General features: G+C 39.8%; 1 non-coding gene across 1 annotated transcript; it reads right to left on the bottom strand.

Annotated features, from left to right (window-relative positions):
• Positions 1-6151: 6151 nt before the first annotated feature.
• On the bottom strand, positions 6152-6258 carry LOC119472671. Its single transcript, XR_005201837.1, has one exon. It is a non-coding gene; the product is annotated as a U6 spliceosomal RNA (small nuclear RNA).
• Positions 6259-7887: the final 1629 nt, after the last annotated feature.

Here is a 7887-nt window from a genome sequence, read left to right as displayed (position 1 = left end):
TCTCCCTGACTTCCTGCCTGGCAAAACTGCTTAGGGTGGAAATAATTTATAGTTGGGTGCAAATGACTGATAAGATTTAATCAGTTATGTTTTGATGAGACACAAAATCTTAAGCAAAGAAACGAACTCAAATGTAGAATTTTTTAAAAATCAAATTAAATTGATGGGATAAGTATCTGCGAAGGACAGACCCCATTGGCATTTCTCAAGTCACAGTTTAGGAGCATTTCTGCCACTTGTCTCATTAGCACAGAATCTCTCTCTCTCTCTCTCTCTCTCTCTCTCTCCCCCCCCTTCCTCCCTCCCTCCCTCCTGCCTTGCCACAAGCAGGGGGTGGGACGCTAAGAGGCAGCTGGGGGACACATGCTAATCACAAGTGGATGGATTTGGCTCATCTTCCTAATCAAAGAACCTAATCCCCAGCAAGAGTTCAGGCTCCCATCAAGATACACAATTATGCTGGTGAAGGTGTAGAAAAACAGGCGCTCTGAATTTTACTGGTAAGACTGTCAACCGATGCAACTTCTATAAAAAGCAATTTGACAATACCTATTAGAATTGAAAATGCATGTATACCTGACCCCAAAATTCTACTACTAGAAATTTTCACACACATGCACATACCTGCAAAATCATAAGATTATTTATTACAGTGTTATTTATAATGTCACAAGATTAAAAACAACCTAAATATGAAAATGAGACTGTTAAAATAAACTGTGACGTATACACCAAATGGAATACGATGCAGCTATTACAAAGACGGAGGTAATCCATTATACAGTATATAAAAATATTTTCACTATATAGTATTAAGGAGAAGGCAGAAAATGCAGAACAAGTACATATACTAACTAGTATTTGTCCACAAAAGATACTGAGAACAGGAGGAAGGTGAAGACAGTGCATATATTTTGTTTGTGCATAAAACAACTTCAAGTATACACAAGACAATGATAACTTTGATTGCCAGTGGAAAAGGGAACTGGGTTGCTGAGGGAAGAAGACTTTACTCTATTCCCTTTTGTACCTTCTGCATCATGTGAATATATTACTTCTTAAAACTAAATGAGTTACAGGAAGAATTATGTCCCTGTTTTGAATAGCTCACTGTCAAGACAGATAAACAATTACCGTACAATAGGGAAGAACTAGTTAAAACTATCTAATAGGCTACACCACAAAGCAAGGAAAGGGTTAAAAATTGTCTCTGAGCCCGGTAAAATACAATGGGAAATGATCTTATTCCGCCCACTTCAGCCAACATTTCTGTTGGACCCAGCAGTCCCCAAGGCCCATGTACTGCGGGCATGTTTAGGTCGTGACTATTGTCACCCAGAGGGCCCTTTGTCCAGTGCCCTTCCCTTACAGATGTATAAAGCTGGACCCCTGCAGGGTGAAGGGACTTGCCTCCAGCCACGTGGATGGTTGGTAATGCCTCTGAGCCCACCACGGAGTCCCTTCCTGTAGCAGACACTGACACAACCACACACGCAGTGACTTGGTAGTGTTCTGTGCTGGCTGAGACACAATCGGTCCATGGAGACTTGGCCCGCCAATCCTCTCTGTAGACCCCGATCAACTTGCATGCCCACAAACCAGTTAGATGCTGCCCCTACCTCCTTGCTCAGACAACAGTAAGCAAACTTCTCAGAGGAAGACAGATAAATCATCAGCCTTTTCCTTCCGGGAAGCGCTCGGTGTAAACAGAGTCCATCTGGTCTCTGCCACCTTGTCAGATCAGGATCACGATCATGGTTGGACCTTTCCACTTGCTTCTTATGCATAACAAGCCATGTGGCCCACTGTGCAGTTATCTAACTGAAATCTCAACATTTAGCCCGTTATCTTGCTTTCAAGGAAACAAAGTAATTGCTTATCAACCTGTCATTCCCAAGCTCACTCCAATCTTTAATTTCACTCCGGCAATAAGGCAGATTTGTTTTCCTTTGCAAATCCTTGCACAGCCTGGCATGCAATAGAAAGCAAGTACGGCCTTCCATAGCTCATGGCCCTAGAAGCAGAAGAGGGCTTAGCCTAAGGCAGGCTAAATTTCATCATGATTTCAAAGCCCTGGCTTGCTAACATTTCTTTAGTTTTCCACTGAACTGCTCTTCCTGACCAGGACCCTCCACCGGATCACACAACTCGACACAGTTAACCATCGATCTCTCCTCTGCCCTCATCATCAGCCTCTTCATTCTTCTTGCTTCTTCCTCTGCACTTTAGAGCAGCAGCCCGGTCTTAAAAATAGCTCCCCCCTTGATCCTGCCTTCTCTTTCATCTCTGATGGTATTCCTTTTTCCCTTTCACTTCTAGATGCCTTTGGAATATGAAGGGAAAAAAATTCGCACTTCAGCAAATTTAATAATAAAACAATAAAAATATAAATGGCAAAAGGAACAAATATTTATTGAGCACTTACTTTGTGCTGAGCACTCAGCTAAATAACCTAGCACGCATGACCTCAGAATGAACAAATCTTTTGTTTTGCAAGCTATTTTTGTCTCAAATGAGGGCCTGTAGAAACATAGACTATGGTTGGTTTCAGTACAATCCATTCTCAAAAATGACAGGAATCAATTGTGTGACCGTACTACCACTTCCAAACAGCCCCTGGCTGTGTGACAACGATACTTTAGAAGCAAACTATCTGGCTGTATAATGTTTGCACTATTGCAAGTAGTGTGAGGAGGGATGACCACCTCTCCCCTTCTGCCCTAAGGCAACCATAAGACAAAGCTATCTTAGGTCTGCTCTTACACCACAACTCACACCTCAACAACTCTCACACCAACCACATCACCCCTACTTGAAAATGTGACACAAATGTGAAGCTGTACAACACCACGACCCAGCAGCCACAATATTAACAGATAGAAAGAAATACATGAAAACGTGAGCTGAAAGTCCTTCACGTGCATCTACAAAGTTCTTATTAAATCCAACAGCCTGGGATGGAGACTTCCAATAATGTCATTTTAAGGAAATGCCACTGGAGGATGAAGATAACTCCTGAGTCTATGATCCTGTATGTTTTGCACACCCAGTTTTCCCTGTTTAAAAATGGTTTGGCCACTGAATACTTATCCACCCATTCTATTAGGGTACTATCTGAACTTGGTCTCCCTGAAATCTTTCTCCCTTCTGATCATCTTCCTCCCACACACTGTAATCGTGATAGTTTTAATAAAAACATTTGAATAGCATTAGGAAACAGACATGTCAACACTTATCTCTGGTGCCCACTAATATATCACAAGACAAACAGGCGCTCAATAAATGTGATTTAACAAATACATAAATTATTCAGTGATCAGGAAAAGGATAAAACAGGAAGCTTATTGTTGCCTATCAATCAACATTTTATTTATTATACTTTAAGTTCTGGAGTACATGTGCAGAACCTGCAGGTGTGTTACATAGGTATACACGTGCCATGGTGGTTTGCTGCATCCATCACCCCGTCATCTACATTAGGTATTTCTCCTAATGCTATCCCTCCCCTAGCCCCCAACTCCCTGATAGGCCCCAGTGTGTGACGTTCCGCTACCTGTGTCCATGTGTTCTCATTGTTCAGCTCCCACATATGAGTGAGAACATGACATGTGGTGTTTGCTTTTCTGTTCCTGTGTTAGTTTGCTGAGAATGATGGTTTCCAGCTTCATCCATGTCCCTGCAAAGGACATAGACTCAACCTTTCTTATTGCTGCATAGTATTCCATGGTGTATATGTGCCACATTTTCTTTATCCAGTCTATCATCAATGGGCATTTGGGTTGGTTCCAAGTCTTTCCTATTGTGAATAGTATTACAATAAACATATGTGTGCATGTGTCTGTATAGCAGAATGATGTATAATCCTTTAGGTATATACCCAGTAATGGGAATACTGGGTCAAATGGTATTTCTGGTTCTAGGTCCTTGAGGAATCACCACACTGTCTTCCACAATGGTTGAATTTACACTCCCGCCAACAGTGTAAAAGCGTTCCTATTTCTCCACATCCTCTCCAGCATCTGTTGTTTCCTGACTTTTTAATGATGGTTATTCTAACTGGTGTGAAATAGTATCTCATTGTGGTTTTGATCTGCATTTCTCTAATGACCAGTGATGATGAGCTTTTATTTATATGTTTGTTGGCCATATAAATATCTTCTTTTGAGGAGTGTCTGTTCATATCCTTTGCCCACTTTTTGATGGGGTTGTTTTTTTCTTGTAAATTTAAGTTTCTTGTAGACTCTGGATATTAGCCCTCTATCACATGGATAGATTAAAACAATTTTCTCCCATTCTGTAGGTTGCCTGTTCACACTGATGATAGTTTCTTTTGCTGTGCAGAAGCTCTTTAGTTTCATTATATCCCATTTGTCAATGTTGGCTTTTTGCCATTGCTTTTGGTGTTTTAGTCATGAAGTCTTTGCCCATGCCTATGTCCTGAATGGTATTGCCTAGGTTTCCTTCTAGGGTTTTTATGGTTTTGGGTCTTCGTTTCGGTCTTTAATCCATCTTGAGTTAATTTTTGTATAAGGTATAAGGAAGGGGTCCAGTTTCAGTTTTCAGCATATGGCTAGCCAGTTTCCCAACACCATTTATTAAATAGAGAATCCTTTCCCCATTGCTTGTTTTTGTCAGGTTGTAGATGTGTGGCATTATCTTTGAGGCCCCTGTTCTGTTCCATTGGTCTATATCTCTGTTTTGGTACCAGCACCATGCCGTTTTGGTTACTGTAGCCTTATAGTATCATTTGAAGTCAGGTAGTGTGATGCCTCCAGCTTTGTTCTTTTTGCTTAGGACTGTCTTGGCTATACTGGCTCCTTTTTGGTTCCATATGAAATTTAAAGTAGTTTTTCTAATTCTGTGAATAAAGTCAATGGTAGCTCAATGGGAATAGCATTGCATCTATAAATTACTTTGGGCAATATGGTCATTTTCATGATACTGAGTCTCTACCCATGAGCATGGAATGTTTTTCCATTTGTTTGTGTCCTCTTTTATTTCATTGAGCTGGTAGTTCTCCTTGAATAGATCTTCACACCCCTTGTAAGTCGTTTTCCCAGGTATTTTATTCTTTTGGTAGCAACTGTGATTGGGAGTTCACTCATGATTTGGCTCTCTGTTGTTGGTGTAAAAGACTGCTTGTGATTTTTGCACATAGATTTTGTACCCTGAGACTTTGCTGAAGTTGCTTATCAGCTTAAGGAAATTTTGGGCTGAGACGATGGGGTTTTCCAAATATGCAATCATGTCATCTGCAAACAGAGACATTTTTACTTCCTCTCTTCCTATTTGAATACCCTTTATTTCTATCCATTGCCTGATTGCCCTGGCCAAAACTTCCAATACTATGATGAAAAGAAGTGGTAAGGTAAGACATCCTTGTCTTGTGCTGGTTTTCAAAGGGAATGATTCCAGCTTTTGCCTATTCAATATGATATTGGCTGTGGGTTTGTCATAGTTCTTACCATTTTGAGATACGTTCCATCAATACCTAGTTTATTGAGAGTTTTCAGCATGAAGGGGTGTTGGATTTTATCAGAGGCCTTTTCTGCATCTATTGAGATAATGATGTGGCTTTTGTCATTGGTTTTGTTTATGTGGTGAATTACATTTATTGATTTGCATATATTGAACCAGCCTTGCATCCCAGGGATGAAGCTGACTTGATCGTGGTGGATAAGCTTTTTGACGTGCTGCTGGATTCAGTTTGCCAGTATTTTATGGAGGATTTTCACATTGATATTCATCAGGGATATTGGCCTGAAATTTTCTTGTTGTTGCTGTGTCTCTGCCAGATTTTGGTAACAGGATGATGCTGGCCCCATAAAATGAATTAGGGAGGAGTCCTCTTTTTCTATTGTTTGGAATAGTTTCAGAAGAAATAGTACTGGCTCCTCTTTGTACCTCTGGTAGAATTCAGCTATGAATCTGTCTGGTCCTGGGCTTTTTTTGGTTGGTAAGGCTGTTAACTACTGCCTCAATTTCAAAACTTGTTATTGACCTATTCAGGGATTTGACTTCTTCCTGGTTAGTCTTGGGAGGCTGTATGTGTCCAGGAATTTATCCCTCTCTTCTAGATTTTCTACTTTATTAGCACAGAGTTGTTTGTAGTATTCTCTGATGATTTATACTTTGTATTTCTGTGGAATCAAAAAATATGAAATGCTTCACTAATTTGCATGTCATCCTTCTGCAGAAGCCATGCTAATCTTCTTTGTATCGTTCCAATTTTAATGTATGTGCTGCCAAGGTGAGCACCAATCAACATTTTTAATTTGTTTTTTGGTTTTGTGGTTTTGCTTTTTTACTGATTCTTCCAAGTTGGCAGGAATGCAATACATTGAGCACCCATATATTATTGACAAGAGAGACTTTGACAACATTGTTTTTCAAAGGGTCCTTTCAATTTTAGAAATCAAGCTTGTGAAATAGCCTTCATATGAACAGAAAAATATCCTATACATAAAATATTTCCAAATTTGAAAATACTAAGATTCAGCAATAATGGAATGTTGGGCAACTGATGGTACAAATCACTAAATGAAATATTATGTAGCTATCAAAAATGATCATTAGATTTATACAATAACGTAAGTGAAAATGTAACAAAAAATTAAGATAACACTCATGCAAAACAAGCAGAGAGGACAGGCACGATGGCTCATGCCTGTAATCCCAGCACTCTGGGAGGCCAAGTTCAGCGAATCACCTGAGGTCAGGAGTTCGAGACCAGCCTGGCCAACATGGTAAAACCCCATCTCTACTAAAAATACAAAAATTTGCCAGGCATGGTGCCATGCACCTGTAGCCCCAGCTACTGAGGAGGCTGAAATGGGAAAATCACTTGAACCCAGAAGGTAGAGGTTGCAGTGAGCCAAGACTACGCCACTGCACTCCAGCCTGGGCAACACAGCAAGACTCCATCTCAGAAAAACAAACAAACAACAACAACAACAAAACAAGCAGAGAGTTGTGCAAAAAATGCTAACAAGGAAAACTGGATTTGAATGTTGACTCCTCAGTTTATTAACAGTGTGAATTTAGATGGATTGATCTCTATGGCTCAATTTCCTCATTTTAATGACAATGCAATAATAATGATAAAAACAATAACTTATTTCATGGGAGTGTTGTGGGGAGGTAAATGAGTATTGTGGCTGAAACAGGATAAGCATGATATAGTGATTATTACAAGGGTGATGGAGCTGTGGTGTTTTGTCCTACTTCCCCAAATCCTCACTGGCGTGTAACGTCACACACGTCGTCATGGTGATCTCCTCATCTCCCTCCCCAGTCTTCTGTAAGAAATATCTGGAGCTGGATCATTTCAGCTATGGTAGCCTCACTCTCTTCCTAGGAATTCCCATAGTGCTTCCTATTTGAAATGACTGCTCAGTAATGTTTTTATTTTGCCTGGAGTTCATCACTGCCTTTTATACTTACATGCTCATCTCCAGTTCCCCGACCATCGCTTTCAGGAAAGGGGCATCTTCAGCCCCTCTCATGACCCCTTCAGCATACAACCAAATGTATCTCAATAGGTTAATTTAATTTTCAAAACATGTTGATTTGACAGTCATATAGATAGAAGCATGTAGCGTATCCAGAATTCAATAAATATTAGCTCATTTTCTGTTTATTTTTTAACTTTTATTTTAGGTTCAGGGGTACATGTGCAGGTTTGCCATACAGGACAACTCATGTCATGGTTGTTTGAGGTACAAGTTATTCTAGTTTCTTTCTTAATCATATTTTATTTCAATAGTCACAAAAGAATAAAAAAATAAAAAAACCTTTGGGTTGTTTTTTTTTGGTTTGTGTTTTACATTTGCTTAGTTTTACAACTCAGTAGAGCCTGCAAACAGACAACATTCTGTTTTCCAAAAT

Source organism: Cebus imitator, unplaced genomic scaffold (assembly GCF_001604975.1).
Source record: "Cebus imitator isolate Cc_AM_T3 unplaced genomic scaffold, Cebus_imitator-1.0 Scaffold111, whole genome shotgun sequence".
Classification (NCBI taxonomy): Eukaryota; Metazoa; Chordata; class Mammalia; order Primates; family Cebidae; genus Cebus; species Cebus imitator.
The sequence above is the reverse complement of the archived record's forward strand: the minus strand, read 5'-3'. Positions and strand labels throughout refer to the sequence as shown.